The sequence below is a fragment of the Capsicum annuum genome, chromosome 5 (genome assembly GCF_002878395.1).
Source record: "Capsicum annuum cultivar UCD-10X-F1 chromosome 5, UCD10Xv1.1, whole genome shotgun sequence".
Taxonomy (NCBI): domain Eukaryota; kingdom Viridiplantae; phylum Streptophyta; class Magnoliopsida; order Solanales; family Solanaceae; genus Capsicum; species Capsicum annuum.
Window position 1 is genome coordinate 150,531,005 of NC_061115.1, and position 25,930 is coordinate 150,556,934.

The window sequence follows — 25,930 nt, forward strand, 5'->3', positions numbered from 1 at the left end:
AAGGGCATTCCCAATCTTTTTATCCGATCAAAATTCAGCTCATCTAAGACTACATAAGGTTGTTGCGTTGGGTTAAGGGGGCGGTGCTCGATCCTGGTTGGACTTGGGATGCCTATTATGACAAGGTCTTAGTTCAGGTTGTGTCAGTTCACTACATTATCGTGATACTTTTATTTAACCTCAACCTCTTGTGCACCAAGTTCTTTATTACTCTGGGTGACAATACTAAGACTTGAGAATCATTTTTTAGATTTGCCACTGTATCGCTAGGAAGGCCACCATTTGGCCTAGCACTCAGTGCTGTTGAGATTTGGCCAAGTTGAGCCTCCAACTGATTGATTAATGTGGAGTCTGATACAACCATTTGGTTTATTCTAGAAATTTTTCCTTTTAATTCTCGGACCATCTTGTCAATCCTTTCCACTATCATGAAGATTCTAGCAAGCACATCCTCATCCTTGTACATTTCAGGATCCATGGGATTTAACTTCTTGGTTTTCACTCGGTCATGGAGGGGGGGGGGGAACATATCTATAATACTCTCTTTTCTTGTCTGTGCAATCATGATCTCTATCTCTATCATGATATTCCCTTTCTCGATCATGATCGGTCCAACCTTGGTTCCCACCTTGCCTTTGATTGGCCATGCGAGAACCCCCTAAGTAATTTGCCAAATATCTAATTTATTCATCGATATTATTGGCTTATTCTTCATCATATCCTTTGACTTCCACGGTATTTACCATCTTCGTGGGTGCACTCATCGAATGATTTGTAAGGAGTTCTAATTATGTTATCATTTTTGCTATGTTTTCCTCCCTTTCTTCATCCTTATTTCTTTGTTCCTTGTTCAAAATTGAGGGAGTGGGAGAACCCGTGGATACATTCATATCCCGGGTGTGCCACCCCTTATTTTTTTTATTTTCTCAAGCATGATTGAATCCACTACATATTACAACTACACGAATGATCCACCAGGCTGCATTGTCCACCACGATCTTGTTGAGTTGGTCCAATTCCCTATAGAATATTTGTAGGAGTATCTTTTCTGGTACCTCGTAGTTTGGATATATCCTAATATTTTCATTAAACCTCTCCCAAACTTTATATAGAGGATCACCACTGAGTTGTCAAAAAATAATGATTCCATCCTGCATTTACAACATCTCTAATAGTGGGAAGTAACTATCTAAGAAAATATCTGTAATCTCAACCTACGATGTGATTGACCCAACGGAAGAGTCCTAGACCACAACATTTCCTCACCCATTAGAGAGAACAGGAATAGGTGCAACCATATGGATTCTTTTGAGATTTGAGCAACGTCGAGCGGGGCACATACATCAACAAAATTTTTCAAGTAAGAGTTTGAGTCTTTATGATATTGGCCCCCAAAGATTCCTTTTATTTGAAGTATGTGTAACATTACACTTGTGATGTGGAAGACCCCATTCCCTGCATTTGGTGGGATGCAGATGGTACTAGAATGCCCCACATCATGGAGATGGCCTTTATCATCAAGGAGCCTATTAAAGGTCCCAGCATTACTTTCATGATCACTTATTGTGTCGTGGACACTATTGAAGTCACCTACGAAGACAAAAAATAAACAACACATACGACGAGTAAACCTAAAGTCACTATCAACACCACACAAGAAAAAGTTAAGTTTCACTCCTAAAAAATGGTGCCATTTTTATCACTCTCATCTATATAATTGTTTTGGAGTAGGACGATTGTGGTCAAATGTAATAAACCAACTTGAGTTGGGTTTGAATCCATTAAGAGTGTAACTACTATTTGAATCCTATGTATGTTGAAGGCTTCTAAGTAGTTACCCACAATTTAACATAAAGTAAAACATAAATTAAAATTGGGGGTATGGTTTGAAAGGTTGTTGAACAAAAACTACTTGAACTACTAATTTAGAGTAACAATTATATGTAAGATTCCAATTGGAGAATATTCTTAGGATTATGTTTTCCTAGGTGCAAATAGCACATGGGTATATGAGAATCAAATGCAAACTCTAGCTAATGACAATGGGTAGGCTAGGTTAGGGGTTTTGCAATTAGTTTTTCAACTAAACACCAAATTATCACCCATTGATCTTTTCGGATACATCATGGGTGTGGAAAAAAATCAATCCACAACCTCAATTGGGCATCCCTATTTCTAGAAATTTGCTGAAGACATAGCAAATTCACAATCCATCCTTATTTCTAAGACAATTTACAAGAATAAGATAACATCTAATTATAGTTCACAAATACTTGTCACTTATATCCCTCTTTCAAGGAAGATATGGGATATAAATCAATACCATATCCCTCTTTAATGGATGATGTGGGATTCTAGGAATTTGGGGCTTTCACCCATAAATTTTAATTCAGCAATCAAGTATTACTGAAGCCCAACATCATTAACCAAGAATCCAAAATAACAATAAGAAACCCACACGCATTTCAACCCTATTCCAACATAAACCCAAGATAGATGTTTAGCTTCTCATGAAGTTTGAAAGAATAAGTATACCCAAATTGAAATTCAAAGTTCCATTGAAGAGGAAACACAAGGGTATTTTCAAATTCAACTTCTATTACAACTAATATCCTTGGAAAATCAACCACAATAATGTTTCCAAATTTAGTAGGGTTTTTAGAATGCCGAAACATGAATTCTAGTTTCAAGATATCCATAAAAGTGAAAGGGTTTTGGCCCTATAGAGAATTTGCGATTCAGCAACTTGAAATTATAAAACTGCCTCTGGGCATTTGGCCACGCGATCGCAACTCCTGTGATCAAGATTGCCATTTCTTGATCGCGATCGTGACTCCCGCAATTGTGGTGAGCCCATCGTGATCGCCAACCTTGAATGATCCTGCCTTGTCATGATCACGATCGCGATAAAGAAGGGTTAGTCATTGCTCTTGATTTTCTAGATTTTACACTACTGTTCCCTTTTTTTCCTTTTTAGCACACTTCACTTGTTTTCTTTCATTTACTTGTGAACCTGTAAAACATGGGAATTAGTTCCTTCAAATGATAAATTTGTCTCATTAACACCATTTAACCATAGTAATGGGCATAAATTCGGATGTTAATGAGTGGTAAATTTACCACTCATCAACACCTCCAACTTAAACTTTTGCTTATTTTCTAGCAACACTACTTCTTATTGAATGAGACTATGCAATTATAAGCATAGTAGCTCTCAAGTAGCTCTCAATGAATTCAAACTTAGTTAGCACCAACAAGTAGCTCTCAAGCATTGGTAAAGCTATTCTTAGAACTCCCCTACAACTGAAGCACAATCTTAAATATGCAAAAGACTTTAAAGAAGAATAATGTAATAATTACTTATTCTCTAGAAGTGACTCTTCTTCAATAGAAACTCAAACTACACTCCTTTACCTCATTTTTGAAAGATGATGATTTCACCTGCCGTGATTAGTTTACACACCTCCTCACAAAAAGAAATTTCCTCAAACTAAATTATCTATCATGGAACAAGGTATTCAATTGCAAACACTTACTCTCACAAAAATCTCTCAATGCGAGCAAATATCATACCATATGCTTGCCTTTATTTTCAATCACCACTACTAGGAGTACACTTTATTGGTGATCTCAAAGGACTTTTTCAAGATTGTAATGTATGCTCGGGGAAATGGTATGAGATCATTTGGGAATAAAGTGATTACACGCTCCTTAAATATCTATGTCACAGTATTCAATCAAATTTTTGACCATGGGCCACTTCATTTGTTTCCTACTTCACACATGCCTACTTTCACTACCTTGATTAACCCATCTCTTTGAAAGAATTTTTATCTTAATCATTTTTAGTGTGCAATCTATGCTTTTTCCTTCTTTTGATGATTCTTTTCTTTTTCACCTTTTCACTTATTCTCTTTGCTTTGCTTTTAGGCATCCACTTACAATACCATGGCCCAAGGTCACCTCTACCAAGATTTACCACCCCCAATTTAGGATTTTTCCCTCAAGTTGTTATTTTATGTCACAGGAGTGTAAGGTTCAAAAGACGGGTAAAATTAAAATGGTTCAAAGCTTGCAATGTGATTGCAAAAGAAAGGCTTGAGGGCTTAATATGTGTGAATAGGGACACTATTTTAAGTATAGTAGGCATTTTTGGCTAAAGTGGGTTTCCTTGTTCACAAAGAAGGCCTAAGATCATTAAACCAACCAAGCATAATTACAATTAGCCTTGTAGGACTAACTGGGAAAGTTCTAGATGATACAAGAAGGCATTAGAGTTAGACAACTCCGCTCACCGCACATAACATGCAAAATTTTGAAGGAGGCTCAATTTCATTTCCTACTACAAACAAAAGAGGTATTTACTGTACACTACAAACTAAGGACCTTGGAGTCACAAAAAGAGGTAAAACATTGTTACAAAATTGTTCACGTCCATGGCCTTGGTTTTCAAAAATTTTTAAATGAGGGGGGTATTTGATTCACATTTACACAACGCAAAATTCCCTATTGATGGAACAAAACCAAATAATCATCTAATATTTTTGCTCTCATGGAGGAAAATCATATGGGTATTCAGACTTCACTATAGGCATAAGGGTGATCCAAAAACTCCAATGCTATGAGTACTTAGACTTCCCCTACATTTATGGCTCCAAATCAAATCATGATGATTTTTCCTTAATAATGTCATCACTCAATCTATCATATGGAAAGTGACACGATCCAAAACCAAGCCATGTCGTATGGGCATCTCAAGCCCAACCTAAGCATCACATCAAATAATAAGGGTCGGATGAACTCCAACAATCAATCTATCAAAGTAAAGGAAAATAAGACTAATAGTCATAACTTAAACAATCTTTATACATTTCATTTATTCAACATTCCAACAAACACACCCAAGTCCACAGCCGTTCACAATACTTCTACATAAATCCGAAGTCTAAATAAGTAAATGTCAAGACATGCCCCCGACAATAGTCAAAAACAAATCCAAGACAAGAATATAATCATATGCTAAACACTATGAGATGTGTGAATTCTGAAATATGGAAGCTCACCATTTCAATGTCAATCACTCGATCTTCTCAAACACTTGTCACTCCACAAGAAGGAAAGAAGATACTCCGGCCCCTGTGTTGCATTGGGATATATCGTCCGAAAATGGTTAGCAGTTGTAGCACTAGCATGTAATTCAAGGATAAGGATAAAATATCATTATCATTCAATACAAATTTAATATATCACATTCTACCACATTCATACACTTATCTATATACGTAGGTATATCACTTGCCAAACAAGGGAACTAGCCTTATCAACACTCCTAAAGCACTCATTCATTAGACATGAAGTGGAGGACTCTAACCTTCCACACATATAGAATTCAATCAATTCTTATTAGGTAAAGGTCCTTAACCACATTCCCTTATTTTTAAAAAAAGAGACTCTAACCATTTACATACTCGTTAAGCAAGGGACTCTATCCTCATGCTCTTCCATTAGGGTAGGGACTCTAACCGCAAGCCGTATTAGATAAGGGAATCTAACATAAGCCGACATCTTAGATTAAACAAGGAACTATAACCCCAAGAAATTTCATTTATGCAAGGGACTTTAACCACAAGCCATTGTGACTATCATAGTCGATATTTATTTAATTAACAATTAAGGAATTTAACTCATTAACCAATTCAGCACTATAAATGACCACAAGGTCTTCATGGGAGCATTCGTCACTAAAATATTTCAATAGGCTAATGAATTAATTCAATTAATCACACAATTCAATTTATGGTCATCCAGACCCTTAAAATCCATTCATTCCTCATTCGCAATCTTATACCATACTTTATCTCTAACACAATTCAAGTTCAATATCTTGTTTAGGGACTTTAAACCATTATTAGCCATCAAACCAACAAGGTCATAAATTACACAATATATTTACATTATTATTTACCATCCACTCATACTTATTGGTCCCTTGCCCTAGTTCCAAACATCATCAATATATGACTAGACAATTCACTTCAATATTTTCATAAACACCTTGTGTGCATGCCTTTATCAAGGTTAAATTTCATAGTAGAAATCATCAGTATCAGGGTTACTCAAGACCCCGATGTTAAACCACCAACAACAAGCACCTACATGTGCAAATCATCGCCAATATCATTTACAAATACAAGTCTAAGCAAGAACACACATTAGTTATCCCAAGGTATCAAAACCGTTTATATTTGATTTTAAAACATTCATTTATAAGACAAATCTATGTCTAATTCACATGGTATTTGAGTTCAAAACAAGGGACAGAGTCACATGCCTTAGACCACTTGATTCATCAAAAGGGAATGACTTCATTTTTTCTCTAGAAGAACACCCTTGCAATCTTAGCCTCCAACTCTTCCAAAATGTGTTTGAGAGAGTATTTAGGATGTTTGATCCACTCAAAATATGTTTTAGGAAGCCACATATACTTATATAGTGAGGGGACTAAGGATTTTAGGGTAGGAAATGACTATAGGATCATCAACTAAAAGCTAGAAAATGACTGTCTAGGTGGGTACGGCTCACTTAAGTCAATCGTAACCTAGGGTATGAGTGGTACCCTTACTCGAATCCTAGGATTCACATAGGATTCATACACTGGTTAGGGTTTGACTACCCAACCTAGACACATATCCAAAGGTAACGACTTGAACCCTAAACCATACCCCTAACTCATACCAAAATTAGTGCACTGATGTTTAAGACAACGCTCTATACGACTAGGTTTGGTACAACTCGTACCCTAATATATGATTGAGTGGAGACTAACTCATACCTAGGTCAATGAGTAACCCCTACCACTCTACCTAGGGTATGAGAGGGGTCACCAAGGTCGTATATAAGGGTACAACTGGTATCCGTACTCGTACCTAGTTCAATGACTTAAATGTAAGGGTCTAATGTCGAGGTGTTTCAATTTTCCCCTACTTGGATCATTCATCCTCAAATCACTACTAGAAATTACCCCTATGACAATGGTTCAAAAACCGTTGTGATAGATACAAAAACCATTGCGATTGAGCTACCACAATGTTTGGCAGGTGTTGCATATGTGAGCGTTGCGATAGAGCTACCACAATGACTTTTGGGATGGTTTCTACAACCATTACAATACATAAACCTATTGCAATGGTTTATTTTATCTCATATTGGGACACTTTATATTGTCTATAGCAACAGTTAAGAACCGTTGCATTAAACTATATTGCAATGACAGGAAAGCATTGCAATAATCCTATTACAACAATTTTCAAATATCTATTTCAGCATTTACTGATCTTTTGCAACGACTTTTAACTAGCTACTGCAATGCTTTTTTGACACCTATTGCAGCGCTTTTTTGCTACCTATTGCAACTCTTTTGGACACCTATTGCAATATATTTTTACTATCTATTGCAATGATTTTTGTCACCTATTGCAATGATGACTATATATACACACACATCCCAACAAAATCTTTCATGTATATAATAATCTAAATTAAAATTTTATGCAACAAACTAGTAATCTAATTATCCTTCTCATAAGATGCCAACATAGCCAAGTAAAACACTGGAGAATATATCCAAGTGCAAATTAATTGAATACATATCACCAAGTTCTTCAATCTTCCTTTAAAGCTCCTCCTGCGAGCAGAGTGATCTTTTCAAGTCATTAGTAAGGGCATATCCACTGAGTGTTAGTTTCTTTTCAATCATATGTTGATCTTGAAACAACAAATGCTCTGTATTTTCATTTTCTCCTAAATTCTGAACAACATCTGCATACCCAAGGAACTGTGATTGTGAAGGTTCTGGAGTTTCTTGCTTGATGAGGTTTCATTAGTCTCAAACATGGACACGACCTCCGATGAAAGAAGCTCCAAATCCTTTTGCAGCTTATCTACTGCAATAGAATAATTCAAATGGGCTCTTTTCAAAGATGCTTCTGAAGTAGCAACTCTTCTCTTGAGCTCCTTATTAAGTGTCCAAATCACGTCTCTCATTAGCAAGCTTTAATAAGCGCTGACTTATATCTTGTTGCATTAATTCTACTTCAGCTTTGCTATTTGAAATTGTATAAAGGCAATTTGAATGTTTATTCCTTTGACTCTGGAACTCTACCAGCATTTGCTTCTGATTTTTCTCGAGTTCTTGAACAAGAGCTTTATAGTAAAACTCCATCTGATCCATTTTTCTCAATAGATTTTCTTTTTCAACGTTTTCCTAATCCACTTCTCTTACCAGATCAAAAATTTCGGCTTTCATTGCATCAATAGCAACAGTGGAATCAGTTCCTTGAGACACCAGCGGGGGTATGCCAATATGATGAAGCAAATTTTTTCGTGTACAAAGATCCAATTCCAACCCAAGAGCTGGGAAAGGCTATTCGACATTGGGTAAAGTTGTCAATGTAGTCTCTTTTACATCCACTGATTTTACTCTATTTAGCAATGACATGTCATCTCTTTCTCCTAGTTTGATCCCCCATACAATTTGAAGCAATGCCTCCAATTCCGAATAAAGAAACCTGCAATCTCTTTCATAGAATCCAAGACAAACATTATTTGGAAGTTCTTTGATCCTATCTTCAGCCACTGATATTCCTTTAATCCATCTTTGCTGTAGATCTTGAACTAAGTGGCAAGAATCAGTACCACAACTTTCACCATGATTTTAATATATTGATTTCAAAGTTTAGTCTTTCAATACAATCTTTGAAATTTTACAACTGCTAGGTATCCCAGAGAATCGACATAGTCATACAGCGATTGTAATTTTGTAGTACAATGAAATCTTCTCTCCTTAACACTTTCCATAAGTGCCAAAAGATGAATGATCCAAATAAAAAAACAAATTGATTAACATACTGGCCTGAATACCTTTCTGTCCACTGAGAATCGCATAAAAATTATTTAAAGCATTAGCGGCAGGGATTCTACAATTCTTTTTGCAGTTGTTCCTACCCCACTCCCTCTAGTCATCTACATTTAACAATTAACATAACATTCTGCTCAACCTTAAGAAACCTATTAATTGGCTAGTTCTAGATACTTTCCAGGATTCCTTACTTCTTTTTCTTGTAAGTAACATAGCTGGACAGCTTCTTCTATTCAAAATCTTTCAAACTCACATCATTCAAGATGCGAAGTCAACGGGACTCGATGAGAAAAACTCTAGCTTCATGGCGTTCTTTGGAGCTAGAAGAATTAATAGAATGAAACAAATTATTGAAAAGCAATGACGGAACATCAAGAAATAAGATCAGGCTTGAACAATTATATTTTAATCTTGGCTGAAAAAAATGTCTTTCACCAAAATTCATAAAAAAGGGTAGTCCGTGCACAAATTTGTAAACGTGTCTTCCAAAGCAAACTGCTTCACCAAAATTTGTATTAATTTTTTTTTTTGAAGAACAAAGTTGTAGAATAAAAACCAAGAGCAACATGATTATCTGTGTAACATCAGGACCCTTCTTAGGTTCAGGGCCCAATGACAACAGTTTCTCCATGTGCATTTTAACTTTCAGCAGCTTCTCTTTCAGCAGCTTCATGTACTGCTCTTTCCCTAGCCTCTTTTTCCTCCTTTTTTTCCTTTCAACTTCAGCAGCTTCCCTCTTCAGGTGTTCTTTCTCTTCTATCCTCTGGCACTATCTATCCTAGTAAACGACAAACAGTTTATCAATGTAAGGCTTTTTACCTGTCATAAAGAAACTTGAAGAGGGGAAAGGCATATTTGGATCCTAAAAGCACTTACTTGATCATCTTCTAGTGCAGCACGATAAGCAACATCTTTATCCTTCCTCAAACATATATTGTTTCTTCTTTCTTCAACCTCAACCCTGGCCATGACAAGTAAGGGGCACTTTCCTCGATCACTCTTTGCAATACTGTAAGCAATTCTTAGGAGATTTCAGCCCTTCTTCCTGCAGAGCATTGTTCACTAAAAAAAGTAAACAAGTCATCGGTCTAGTAGAAGATTCAAAGAAGCAGGTTTATTTTTCTACACACAATGAATTCATTGAGGCAAGTGTGCTTTCCTCGAAAAATAAAAGCATCAACAATAGTATGACAGCTCTATGTTGCCTTTTATTTATGTGGGACTCTTTACCTTTTTTATGAGACTTTTTTTTAAGCTAGTAACTTCTTTTTGCACGACTCATAAGAGGCAAATAGAGCATCAATTGGTGAATCATCCTCCTCAACAGAAGAGAGTTCTTTAGCCTCTGGTCTAAATCTGACCCTTGAACTAACCTACATCAGAACAAATGGAACATAGATCAGAAAATGAGAAAGACCCAAATCAAGAAATCTGCAAATTGAACGAAGAGAAAAAAGATCTAATTTCTCATTGTCAAGAATGACTAGTAAATTTATTCTTTTTTTCTAGAACATTTATTTAAATTGCCTTATTGGCATAGTCAATTAACAGTCTAAATGAAGCTGGTATACGATTCAGGAGTTCAGCAACTACAGAGATATTCGCGACAATGATTAAAGGCGAGGAAACAATAGATCATATAGGAAGTAGCAGAAGCTGATTTGACCAACAAAGATGTATCAGGAACTTAGACTTTGGTGATAAGGAAACCTTTATGACATTTACATCTTCGTTTGAAAGATTAAAAACTCAATCATATTTCACGCTAGGATGGTGATAAGTACCTAATCTTAAAAGTAGAATTGATACTCTAGATCACCAAATGAAGCACAAAGGGAGTATCCATCACCAACTGTGTCCTCCAAGAAGAGTTTGCTGGTGCTAAAAATAATCAGACCTTATTAATGTGATCATGGCTAGTCTCTCCTAAAAATAGGACTTTCCTAGTAACAGAGTCATCATGCTTGTTCTCATTTCTTGACGGCAAACCTCTTTCCCTAAGTTCCCTTTGTTGCTCAAATTCTATGCAAGAAAATGCAACTTTTGTCACTGTCTCATAAGAAAAATCATGTGGCTTTAGATATTAAGATGTGCTACCTAAATCCTGTTTTAGATGTTAGTAACTGAACTATGACATGGAGAAATAACATGCAATTAAACATAAGGGAAAAAATAAATATTTACAGAATACATATAAATGTAACTACAAATACCAAACTAATATGAACAAAGAAAAGTAATCATCACATAGAATTGTGTGGGGCAAAGATTGACAGGTAGATCAGATATCCTACATTCATGCTGATATATTATTGTCCTAACGTGATGATGTTCATGTTGTAGGCTAATGAGTATCAAACTGATGAAGATTAAGCCTGACAAGCTTGACATAGCAGATTATAAAAATTCACTTAGGTCTGTTAACGGTTCAGCAAGAAAGAAGAAGTAAGGTTACTGATTCAGCGATCCCTATCGAGTCCATCACCCATTCTGCTCATGTAAATATTAAAATGGTACACAACAATCGAAAAATAGAAATGTACTTGTAATAGAAACTCAATATATAGTTCCAAGCAGGTGTTTAGGTGGAGTATACTTAATGTAAATGCAGCTGCATGATAGGCATTGGTTTTTCCTAAGAGCAGTTCTTGAGTTCTAAATGATGGGAAGTGGTGAAAACAAAAAGGACGTCCTCTACCTAACTTAACTAACGGTAATTATAGTTTTAGGTAGTGAACATATCAATTGAGAATACTTTTCTTATATCAACAAAAACACAATTAGTTATAACACATCATTATGTCTTAAAACACAAATCTACGAGCAGACAAGAGCACATGGACAAGAAAAAAGGGAGTGTTAAACCTTTCAAATAATCACTTCTTTCGAAATGTAACTTTTGATGTTCGGAGTTTTCAGTTGATTGATCTGTTTAACAACTATTTTCAAGGACTAGCATCTGATAAATTTGATTTCCGAGTTATGGAAAATTGCTTTACAGGGTCATTGAACCTAAGGAGTTTAGATAGAAACTCTCTTTACTATAATTACAAATATCCAACTCCAAATTTGGAACTAGTCTCACCATAAACATTATCACAACATCAAATTGAAGAGGTGAACATGTAATCTGCAGCGTGTAAGTGCATTATTAACTTGTTGGGAAATCCGATAAATATAACCTTAATGTTTGAGAGCAAATTGGCAAAGCAAATTGAGTTCAATAGATAACATTAGATGGAATTATTTTAAAAACTAAGGATACTGGAAATATGTACCAAAATATTAAACATCACCCAAAAAAGATAATATTGCAGAAAGACTAGGTCCAAAAAAGAACAATATGGTGTTACTCTACATCATCAATATCAAAACTAATAGTAATACATGATAAGAGGCAATCCACACAACCATATATACCAAAAATCCTTTTTTTCAAGCTCCTTGACTAGGATTTCTGATTTCCAACTCATTTTCAAATCATAAAGGATCATTCGCTAAAAGAAAATCCCAAAATAGAAACTAAAAAAATTAGGTCAAAATTATCAATTATAAGAATACACTAACCTTAAAATCACCAAATTAAAAAAGAAAACCCAAATTTTCTCAAAAATTGAAATGCAAATTGTGAGATGAAATTAAATTGGTTGTCTGAGCAGTGGAGAAGCTGATTTCTAGTCGGAGAATTGGTGGTCGAAGCACGCACTGGTGGTTGATTGGTGGTGATTGTGGTCGCGTACTAGTGGTGTTTGGTCGGAGTATACGGGTAGTGCGTGGTCGGAGCTACTGGTGGTGTGTGGTCAGAGCTACTGAGCTATGTGGTTGGAGCTACTGCGGTATGTGGTCGGAGCTACTAGTGGTTTGTGGTGTAATGACGGAGCGTACTGGTGGTGTGTGGTCGGAGCTACTGTGGTGTGTGGTCGGAGCTACTAGTGGTGTGTGGTGTGTGGTGTGTGGTGTGTGGTGGACAGAGCGTACCACTGGTGGTGTGTGGTCGAGCGTACTGGGGTGTGTAATAGGAAATTTTCTTTATATACATCTTTAATTTTTGTTATATATTATTTTAATTTTAGATTGATAGAGTGAAAAATTTAGGAGCAAATAAATTACAACCGATGCAATAGCTTATTTTTGTCAATTAAGTATTGCCATAGGTGACTTTATGGAAACAGTTGATGCAACTGTTGCTATGAGTCACCTTATTGCAATTATTATCCATCAATAGCAATAGTTATACTACAAAATAGTTAAATTAAAATAATATATTTTTTTTTTGCAACGGTTGTAAGCATTGCAATAGAAGCTCTATAGCATCGCTCTTAAAACCATTGCCAAAAGGTTCTTTGCAAGAGGGTAATTTCTAGTAGTGATTGATGGATAAGGCAAGCATAAACACAAATTAACACATTATCACACATCAAACCAACCTTTAAACAAGTTAAAATCAAGCACACGAAAACAAAGATACAACACATATCATGTTTATTATCAATCGTCCATTCATTTCATTGACCTTAGGACTCAAACTCCTTATTTATCAAAGACACTAGTTCATCTTAAAGCTTAGGGACTTAAACCCAGAATCTATTTAAGATACTTGCTCAATTCAAAGATTATGGACTTCAACCCATCATCTATAAAAAACATAAGTCAACTCAAAAAATCAGGGACTTAAACCTATTTTCTAATAAAGACATAACTCAAGGTAAGAAGATTAACATATACCTCAATCACGAGTTTCTAGAATAGAAAACAAATGCGGATACTTGGATATCATGTCCTCATCCGCTTCCCAAGTAGCTTCATCAAACTTTTGGTCCCTTCAAAGAATCTTCACCGAAGTAACCTCTTTTGTTCGCAATCGGTAAACTTGTCGATCCAAGATCCCCAGCGAGACCTCCTCATAGGACAAAGAGTCTGAAATACAAACATCCTCCAATGGAAAAACCAATGAAGGGTAACCCACACATTTCCACAACATAGAGACATATAGATTTAGGTGAATGGAGTTCAAACTCGAGTGCAACTCCAACTCACAGGCAACATTGCAAAACCTTTTCAAAAGCAAGTAGGGACCCATATATCAAGGAATAAGTTTCCCTTTCTTACCTAATCGCATCACTTTCCTCATGGAAGACACCTTTAAGAATACCCGATCGCCCATATTAAACTCTAAGTCCATTTGCCTCATTTCCACATAGGACTTTTGGAGACTTTGAGCTATTTTCAACCTATCACGAATCACCTTCACCTTCTCTAAGGCTTGGTGAACTAAATCGGAGCCAAGCAACTTACCCTCACCAACTTCATTCCACCCAATAGGAGATCGATATCTCCTACCATATAATGCCTCGAAATGGGCCATGCTAATACTGGAGTGGTATCTATTATTATAGGCGAACTTAGTCTAAGGAAAGTGGTTATAACAACTACCACCATAATTAATCATGCAACCCCACAACATATCCTCTAATAATTGGATAGTCCTCTCCGCTTGTCCATCCATTTGTTGGTGAAAAGTAGTACAATGACATACTTTAGTTCCCAAACCTTTTTGGCACGACTTTCAAAAGTAGGACAAATTGGAGTACTATGATCCGAGATAATAGAAATTGGAGCACTATGCAATTTCACAATATCTGCAAGATATAACATAGCATATTCCACCACTGAATAACTATTCCTCATGAGCAAGAAGTGAGTAGACTTACTCATCCTATCAACACTGACCTAAATAAAATAAGATTGATTTTGAGATAGGGAAAGACCGGTAATGAAATTCATATTAATCGCCTTCCACTTCCACTCAAGCTAGGAAATCTTTTGGTACAAGCTTCATCAGCTCAACTTTCACTTGTTGACACTCCATACACTTAGCCCCATAACTAGCCACATCTTGCTTCATAATATTCCACCAATAGAACTCTCTAAGATCATGATACATCTTTGTGGAATTGGGATATAGCATACCGATATTCATGGGCCTCGACCATGATTCTTTCCCTCAATCGATCAATGTTGGGAATACATAGCCTACCTTGGTACCTCAAGATACCATCACCGTCAATCACAGAGTCATCAACCTTGCATCGACGACCCACATTACCCTTTATCCTTGTCAAGTCAGGATCCAACATATGCTTTTCCTTTATATCAACAACAAGAGAAGATTAAGATAACAGATGCACAAACACACCACTATCCCCGGAGTCCACGAGACAAACTCCAAAACTAGCCCAATGACAAATATCTTTCACCAATTTCTGCTTATCCACATCCACATGGGATGAACTTTCTATGGATAATCTACTAAGAGCATCATTGACTACATTAACTTTACTTGAATGGTAATGAAGACTCATATCATAGTCTTTTCACAACTCAAGCTACCTCCTTTGTCAGAGATTCACTCTTTTAGAATAAACACATATTGAAGACTCTTATGATCGAAAAATAAATCAACATGAACCCCATAGAGGTAACGACACCAAATCTTCCATGCAAAAACCACGGCTAACAATTCTAAGTCATGAGTAGGGTAGTTATTCTCCTGAACTTTCATTTGCCTTGAATCACAGGCCACCACCCTACAATGTTGCATCAACACACAACCAAGACCGATTCAAAAAGCATCAAAATATACCACAAAACCATCATTACGCTTGGGCAAGATCAAAACCGAAGCCGAATTCAATTTATTTTCAACTTCTTAAAACTAACCTCACATACATTCGACCTCAAGAATTTGACCTTCTTTTGGGTTAGCTTTGTTAATGAGGCAGATATGGTCCAAAAACTCACCATAAATATTCTATTGTAACCAGCTAGATCCAAGAAGCTCCGAATATTGGTTGGAGTCATAGGTCTAGGCCACATACAAAAATTGGCATACAAATGATGATCCTTCAAGGTTTGTAATATATAATGGAGGTGATCGACATGATCCACCTTTCTCTTAGAATAGACCAAGATGTCATCAATGAAGACAACGAGAAATAAATCCAAGAATAAATAAAAGACCCTATTTATAAAATCTGCGAACGCAGCTGAGGCTTTGGTCAACCCAAAGAACATGACTAGAAACTCATAGTAACAATACCGAGTCCTAAAGGCAGTGTTAGGGATATCCACATCCCTAATATTAAGCTGATGATAACCCAATATAAAATCAATCTTAGATAATCACTTCTCACCTTGAAGTAGATCAAATAAATCATCAATATTAGCAAGAGGATATTTATTCTTTATGGTCACTTTGTTCAGCAGGTGATAATCAATGCACATACAAAGGGCACCACTTTTTTTGTGCACAAACAATATGGTAGCACCCCAAGGAGATACACTAGGACGGATAAAACCTTTATAAAATAGGTCTTTCAATTACTCCTTAAGATCTTTTATCTCCACCTGAGCCATTTTATAAGGAGGGATACAAATCAGATGAGTGTCAGGAACAAGGTCAATTCCAATATCAATTTCCTTATCAGGAGGTATACTGGGAAGATCACTGGGAAACACTTTAGGAAACTCATTAACAATAAAAATGGATTCTAGAGAAGGCTCTTTCGAGTTAGAATCCTTAACTTGGATAAAATGATATAGACACCCCTTAGAGATCAACCTTTGGGCTTTATGATAATAAATAAATCTCCCCTTAGGCACTAAGAAACCACCTTCCCATAAAATGACCGACTTATTAGGGAATTAAAACATGACCCTATGGGTCCAAAAATCTAAGGAATCATAGTACGAGTGAAACCAATCCATCCTAATAATAACATCAAAATCAACTATGTCCAACTCTATCAAGTCTACAAGAGTTTCTCTACCACTACAGATACCACACACCCTCCATAGACTCTTTTAACAACCATAGAGTCTCTTATCCGGGTAGAAATAGAAAAAGGAACTGATAGACTATCAGGACCAAAACCAAGGTGTGCTGCCACATACAAGGTCACTTAAAAAAAGAGTAGACCCTAGACCAAGCAAATAATACACATCACGAGAGAAAAGTTTCAAAATACCCATGACTTGGGAGACGCCTCAGAATCCTAGCGAGTAGCAAGTATATAAAAACGATTCCGACCAGCACCAGTGCTAGAAATAGAAGAAGAAGTAGAAACAGTACCCTTCGATATGGGAGAAGAAAAAGAAGCAATAGGAGCCTTGTTGCCCTAAAAAGCTGCTAGAGATGGGAACTCACATGACATGTACCCAATTCGACCATATCTAAAATATCTATTCTGTCCCTAATTACACTGACCACGATGACTCTAACCATAAAATTAGAAAAGAGGCAGGGTAGAGCTGACTAAGCACCACTATCCTGGAATCGGGCACCCTATGCATGGGGCCCTCTACTAAACTGAGATCGATGACTCTAGATGAGGAGAGTGAATACTAGCCAAATAGAATGAACCTAAACTCCCCCATTTCTTTTGTATCCACTTGCTACCATCTCTACTTCTTTTCTTAGAAGGCCTAAATTTCTTTCCTTGCTTTTCACTAAAATTAACTTGCTTTTTTCTCTTCTTCAACTTGCTGCATATACACAATCAATTTAGATATGTCCATATTTTCAATTAACAAGGCCTCCTTGATCTTAAGCACCAACTCATAGGATAATCCAAACACAAACTTATGTATTCTAGCCCTCATATTAAAAACCATCTAAGGAACATACCTTGATAACTGATTGAACCTCAAAGCATACTATTGAGCAAACATTCTCCACTATTTCAAGTTCACAAACTCTTCTACTTTTTCTTCCCTCAATATTTGAGGAAAGAAGCAGTCTAAGAAAGCCTCGAAGAAATCCTTTCACATGACAAAACTAGCATCTACACCTTTAGACAACTACCACCCTTCGTACCATTGGTATGCTTCATCCGTAAATTGGTAGAAAGTAAACTCAATTGCCTCAATCTCTGAAGCATGCATGATTTGCAAGTTCTTCTCTATTTTATCAATAAAGCCTTGAGGATCCTCCTCAACCTTCATACCCGTGAACATAGGAGGATTCAAACTCATAAATTGGCTAACTCTTGTAGCCTCAGAAGATGCAAAAACTAGTGCACCATGCTCTAATTGAGAGGCTATAAATTAAGTCAAGAGGTAGATAGAGCGATGAAACTAAGCATTAAAGTCATCCCCAGGTAGTGACTGAGTAGTAATGTCACTATCTAAGCAGGGTTTGGAACCCCATGAGGATGGTTAGAAGTCGAAGCCCTAGCTTGGGTTTGGACCTCAGAAGTTGGGCCAACTTTTTTCATAGGTACCTCAGTCAGAGATGAGGTGTTTTCCTGAATCTCAAATCTCTTTAGAAGAATGATCTGAAATATAAGCAAATAGAAATCAAAGGAATCTAACACCTTAGACTCTATAGCTTAGGATTGAAACACAAGAAAGGGAAACATTCCCAAATGTCTCATAGCCCGTTTCTTATAAGTGTGGCATGCTTCACATACATAATAGAGACTCTACTTGACACAAAATTATGGACACCCAAATGACCATAAAAATAGGGTCTAATACTAACTTGACATATCCCGAGACCAGGCCATGTTGTATGGGCATCTCAATCCCAACCTAGTGATCATATCAAATCACAAGGATCGGATGAACTCCAACCATATATCAAAGTAGAGATAAATAAGACTAATATTCATATATTAAATAACATCTACACATTTTATTTACATCAAAATTCTAACCAACACACCCAAGTCCACAGTTGTTCACAATGCCTTTACATAAATACAAAGTTTAAATAAGTATATATCGGGACATACACAGACAATAGCAATAATCAAATCCAAGACAAGTCTATAATCATAAGCTAAAGACTATGAGATGTGTGACTTCCAAAGTATGGAAGCTTACTACTTTAATGCCAATCACCCAATCCGCTCGAACACCTATCACTGTATAGGAAGAGAAGAAGATGTTTTGGCCCTTATGTAGTATGGGGATTTAGCGTCTGAAAATGGTTAGCGGTTGGAGCACTTATATGTACCTCAAGGATACGAATAAAAATCATCATAATTAAATAACAAGTCAATATGTCACATTCTACCTAATTCATACACTTATCCATACATATAGGTATATCATATGCCAAACAAGCGAACAAGCCTTATCGATACTCCTAAAGCACTCATTCATTACACATGAAGTAGAGAACTCCACCTTTCATACTTATAGATTCAAACAATTCTTATTAAGAAAAGGACTTTAACGACGTTCCTTTATTTTTAGATAAAAGACTCTAACCATATACACGCTTATTAAGCAACAGTCTCTAACCTTATGTGTAATGTCCCGATTCTGCACCCCAGATGCTAAATGGTGCTTACACCCCCGAAGGACCACAAGCTAACCCATGTTGTCACCTGCAATAAACACTGAATAATAATAATAAAATAATGTAGAATATACGCTGAGATGCCATAAGGTTCATAATCTGAACATTGATAAATATAATACTGAAATAACATCTGATAAAATATGTGAAATCTAAATACTAACTGACTTAGTCTAGTCTAAAAAACCTCTAACTGAATCATGTGAATATGAAGTTAATGGGACAAGCCCCCAACTAACTCCGACTACTGAAATACATATAAACTGAAGTACTAAAATAAAAGCATATTCTCGATAGATGAGAACTCCCTATTTAATCTACGATTGCTGATTGAATCTGTCTAAGTATGGTTAGGAACCTGAGCATCCAAACTTATGATATAAGACATCATAAAGCAAAGAAAGAGTATACGTCAGTACATAGAATGTATTGGTATGATATATTAGGGAAGGATGAATGCAAGGTAAAAGCTAGATTTTCAGGTATTGAATAACCCCAGGACTCGATAGCGTTAAAAATAAAGCATAGCATGATCATAAAATCATAATAATACTTGTTTGTTTACAACACACTGAATTAGACATTTTGTCAAACACTTGTATAGCATGAACTTGTACATGAATGGGACCATATAATAACATTTCATAAAATTAACTATCCAATGCACTTGAGTATTTTATAAACACTTGAGGAGCTTGATTATTTCATATAGCAATAAACATATAATAATATCATGGCTACCACATTCAACTTGTAATTCAAGGGTTCAATATGAAGATCACAAAATTCAACCCACAAACCATCTATTTTTCATGAGACTTGTAATTAATTATGGAATTAAATCCCTAATAATATCATGAAAATGAATTCAATCTATTTCAAGCATGGAAATCATCAATCTGAGATCTTGTATGTTTAAAAAGGGTTCTTGGACTTCATGGGTTAAAGGAACCCATTAATGAACACCTAACATACCTGAGAAGATTAATTTTTAAAGGTTCTATGAGGATTTCTTGAGCTTTGTTCTTGATTCTTAAACTAGGGTTTTTTCGTTTTGAGAGAGAATGATTTAATTTGGAGAAAGATTGGGTGAATAATGATATAACTAGGTTAATTAGGGGTTACTTATGTGTTTAAGGCTAATTTGGATCATGGAAAATACCAAATTACCCATGGAAAGAAGTTAATATTCATCACTAAAAATCCTAATTTTTGTCTCCACCACGACTCGATGGCATCGCAGAGAGCCACTTGAATCCAGCTGGAACTGTACAAAAAATGACGACTAGGAAATTGAATCTTGGTGCGATGTGGCACCATCGCAGAGCCTTACTGGAATTTAAAAATTCTAAAATTGGGCCCTCGCGTGAAGCGCTATTATCGCTGACCTTCACTGGAAAATACCAATTAGGAATGACATTGCTCAGTGATGCAGGCTTATCATGCTAGCTTACTGGAAACTGACAATTTCCATTTGGCTGGCCTCCACAAAGCGGTGCTATACTAGGTGGCTCACTTTTTTATAAAATTTTCTTTAACTACTCACCCGGTTATAGAATTTGGGCTAATTTTATATCATTGGGAAGCTAATTGAATTTTCTATGCAATGGTAAGCTCTAAACTAAAAAACTCAGTGTATTTTAATTTTTTTTAATTGGAATACTTGTATACTGAGAGTTAAACTGAGGTAGGAAAATATGGGTTATTACAATATCTCCTTCTTGGTAACATTCGACCTTGAATGAGACTAAATAAGATGAGAAGTATTGCTAGACTGAGCTTGCACACTGAACATGCACAACTGAAATAAGGAATACATAACTAAAGCTTCTGATAAGTTGAGTTTCCATACTAAACATCCATATCTGATACATGAGTACATGGCTGAACTGATTCATGAATGCATGGCTGTCATGAAGATGATATGCAACGGTAATGAATACAAAGTTTGTAACTATAACTGAATATGGAACTGAGTAAATCTAAGGATGACTGTTACCTTAAGCTTAGTATGATTTTACAAAAAAGAGGTGAGAATAAATGGTCCGCATATCTGCTTTTGCTTCCCAAGTAGCTCCCTCAACGAATTAATTTCGCTAAAGAATGTTGACTAAGGGAACTTGTTTGTCCCTCAGTCTGCGAATCTGAAGAACAAGGATTTAGACTAAAACCTCTTCGAAATAGATATCATTCTGAATGTCTATGCCCTCTAAGGGAACTATGACTGCTGGGTCTCCAGTGTATTTCTTTAGGAAGGAGATGTGGAATAATGGGTGTACTAAATCTAGATCTGAAGGCAACTCAAGCTCATAATCTACCTTTCCGAAATGACAAAGAATTCTGTAAGGATCGACATACCAAGGACTGCGTTTCCCCTTCTTGCTAATCCTCTTCACTCTCTTCATGGGAGTGATTTTCAAGAACACAAAATCACCGATCTTAAACTAGAGATCTTTTCTCCTCACATATGCATATGATTTCTGTGGGCTGCCCTAAGACTTTCTTTGATCAAATGAACATTTTCTAAGGAATCAAACACTAATTCAGGCCCTACTACTATGGCCTCACCTGCCTTGAACCAACCAATTTGAGATCTATATCTCTTACCATAAAGAGCTTCAAATGGAGCCATCTAATACTGGAATTATAGTTGTTATTATATGTGAATTCGATCAAGGGTAAGTGTTCATCCTAAGTATCTTTAAAATAAAAAACACAGGATCTTAACATACTTCTAAAGTCTGAATGCCCCTTTCTGCTTGACTATCTATCTGAGGGTGAAAAGCTGTACTAAGGTAAACTTGGGTACCGAAACCCTTTTAGAATGCTTTCCAGAAGTAAGAGGTAAACTGGGTACCTCTATCTGATATGATAGATATTAGGACTCTATATAACCTGACCAACTCTCTAATATATAGTTTGGCGTTGTTCTCAGCTGAATAAGAAGTAAGAACTGGCAAGAAATGAGTGGATTTGGTCATCCGATCTACGATAACCCAAATCGAATCATGCTGATAATAAGTATGAGGCAAACCCATCACAAAGTCTATGTTAACTTCTTCCTATTTCAATATGGGTATAATGAACTCCTACATAGACCCACTAGGCTTCTAGTGCTCAATCTTAACCCACTGACACGTAGAGCACTTAGCTATAAACTCTGCAATATCTCTCTTTATCCCACTCCACCAATAGATCTCCCAAAAATCGTGGTATATCTTAGTGTCCCCTTGATGAATAGAGTAACACGCACCGTGAGCTTCTGCAAGTATACACTGCCTTAAGTCATTTATACTTGGTACATACATCGACCCTGGAAACGCAATACACCATCTCCCCCTTTAGAGAAAACCTGTACTTTTTGATCTGTGACTGACTCTTTCAACTTAACTAGATTGGTATCTCTGCCATACTTTTACTTCACTTTAGAAGCAAAAGATGATTCTAAACTATTCTGTAACCATACACTCCCTTTAGCTGAATCAACTAAGCAGACACCTAGTTGGGAAAGATGATAAACTTCTTGAGATAACTTTTTCTTATCATCCTCAACATGAGTGACACTACCCATAGAAAATCTATTGAGAATATCAGCCACTACATTATCCTTTCTCGGATGGTACAGAACACTCATGTCATAATTTATAAAAAATTCTTACCATCTTCTTTGTCACAGCTTCAAATTTTTCTAAGAAAACATATTCTGCAAGCTTTTGTGATCTGTGAACACATCAACATGCACCCCGTACAAATAATGCCTCTAAATATTTAAGGCAAACACTAGAGCTGCTAACTCAAGATCATGGATAGGGTAATTCTTCTCATGGGGTTTAAGCTGTCTAGAGGCATAGGCATAACCTTACCTCTTTTAATAAGGACACAACATAAACCTAGTCTAGATGCATCACAGTACACAACAAATGTATCAAAACTATATGGTGAAGTCAAAACTGGGGCTGTAGTGATTTGAGTTTTCAACTTCTAAAAACTCTTCTCACAGGAATCTTACAACTGAAACTTGACTTTTTTCTGAGTCAATCTGGATATGGGGGATGCAATAGACAAAAAACCTTTAACAAACCAATTTAATAGCCAGCTAAACACAAAAACCTCCTGATATATAATGGATAAATGGGTCTAGGCCAATTTCTCACCACTTTGGTCTTTTGAGGATCAACTCTAATGCCATCACCGAAAATAATAAGACCAAGGAATGTTACTGACCATAGTCAAAATTCACACTTACTGAATTTGGTGAACAACTGATGAGCTCTGAGAGTCTGAAGTATGATTATGAGGTGATCTGCATGATTATTCTTGCTATGGGAGTAGACAAGAATGTCATCGATGAAGACTATAATGAGCATGTCCAAGCATTACTTGAACACACAATTCATTTAGTCCATGAAGGTTTCTAGGGAATTAGTGAGACCATAGTACATGACTAGAAACTTGAATTTTATGACTAGAAACCATAGGACGCAATTCATTTAGTCCATGGCACACTGTTTTACAAAATATGCTATAACTTCTCACTCGGTAATTGGTTTTAGGTGAATTTTATACCGTTGGGAAGGTGACTGAATTTCCTATGCAATGGTAAGCTCTAAACTAAAAATTTCAAAGTATTCAAAAATTTTTATGTAGGGATACTCATATACTGAGAGTTAAGCTGAGCTAGGAAAATACGAGGTATTACATCATGCTCTTCCATTAGGCTAGGGACTCTAAGCACAAGTCCTATTAGATAAGGGAATCTAATCCAAGCCGGTGTCTTAGATTAAGCAAGGGACTCTAACCATAAGAAATTTTATTTAACTAAGGGACTTTAACCAGCAACCATCGCAACTATCATAGTCGACATTTATTCAATTCACACTTAAGGACTTTAACCTATTAACTAATTCAATACTATCAATGACCATAAGATTTTCATGGGATAATTCGTTACCTAAATATTTCAATAAGACAATGAATTAATTAAATTCATCACACATTTTAATTTATGGTCATCTATACCCTTACAAGCCATTCCTTCCTCATTAGAAATCTTATACCATAGTTTAACTTTAAAATAATTTATGTTCAATATGATGGTTATTGAATTTAACTTATTATTAGACATCAAAGAACCAATGTTGTCAATTACAAAATATATGACTCACAAAAACTTTACAATATCATTTACCATCCACTCATACTAATTTGGCCCTTGCCCTAGTTCCAAACAACATCAATGTGTTAATAGATAATTCAATTAAACATTTTCATAAACACCTTGTGTGCATGCCCTTATCAAGGTCAAATTTCAAAGTAGAAATCATCACTATTAGGGTTACTTAATATTCCCATGTCAAACCACCAACAACAATCACCTATATGTGCAAGTAATCACCAATATCATGTATAAATACCAAGTCCATGCAAGAACACAAGTTAGTCATTTCTAGGTATCAAAACCCTTTATATTAAATTTCAAAACATTCATTCATAAGCCATAATTCATATCCAAAACACATGGTATTAGAGTTAAAAACAATATATAGAGTCACATGCCTTAGACCACCTGATTCACCAAAAGATCTTGACTTTACTTTGACTTTAGAAGAAGACCCTTAGAACCCTAGCTTCCAATTCTTCAAAAATGTGTTTGAGAGAGTATTTTGGATATTTGATACACTAAAAATGAGATTTAGGAAGTCACACATACTTATATAGTGAGGGTATTTTGGATTTCAGGGTTGGAAATGACCATAGGGTCCTCAACTAAAAGTTAGAAAATAACCATCCAGGTGGGTACGACTAACTTGACTCAATCCTACCCTAGGGTATGAGTGGTACCGTGACTCATACCCTAGACTTTACCTAGAACTCATACACTAGTTAGGGTATGACTACACCACCTAGAATTATATCCAAAAGGTATGACTTACACCCTAAATAATACCCCTAAGTCATACCAAAAGTAGAACACTCAAGTTTAAAATGACACTCTATATGAATAGGTTTGGTACGACTCATTACGTAATATCTGATTAAGGGGAGGACAACTTATACCCAAGATAATGAGTAACCACCATTACTTTGCCTAGGGTACGAGAGGGGTCACCAATGAATATAACTCAGAAGTGAATGTTAACCTTAAAAGTGTGTGTCACCTAGGATAATCCTAGGGTACGAGTCAGGGCACCAATCGTATCCTAGGTATGACCACTTAAGTGAGTTATATGGTAAGTCATACCCCTTGATGTGCTTAATTTTTAGATCTTAACAAAGGGCCTTGTGATTATTTCTTATGTTTAAATCCCTAATCCCACTCTCCATATAAGTGTGTGTAGCCTCCTAAACATCTATTTTGATTGATCAATCACCCTAAATTCTCTTTCAAACTCTCCTTTGAAGAATTGGAGGCTTGGGTTTTAAGATTCATTTTCAAGGGGTAAAAGGGAGTCAAATTTCTTGGCAATTCATCCTTTTTAAGGAATATACCTCTTCCCCTTGCTAAATAAATTTAAACCCATGTATTTCATACTTAGATTAGTAAGTGTACATGGTGGTTAAATGAAATAAAAAGGGTTTTGTTGGTTAATGATAAATAGTTAAGATTCTTGCTTAGAATTATGTTTTAACATGTTAGTGATGATGAG

At 36.0% G+C, this 25,930-nt stretch overlaps 1 long non-coding RNA gene across 2 annotated transcripts; it reads right to left on the reverse strand.

Moving 5' to 3' along the window:
• Window positions 1-9,296: 9,296 nt before the first annotated feature.
• On the reverse strand, window positions 9,297-13,022 carry LOC107870593. Of its 2 annotated transcripts, XR_007055933.1 has the most exons (5): window positions 12,485-13,022; window positions 10,702-10,939; window positions 10,148-10,290; window positions 9,794-9,979; window positions 9,297-9,695 (listed from the first exon to the last, which is right to left on the reverse strand). It is a non-coding gene; the product is annotated as an uncharacterized LOC107870593 (long non-coding RNA). The 2 variants fall into 2 exon arrangements; XR_001674202.2 differs by lacking the exon at window positions 10,702-10,939 and having other exon boundaries at window positions 12,485-12,942.
• Between the last annotated feature and the right edge of the window lie 12,908 nt (window positions 13,023-25,930).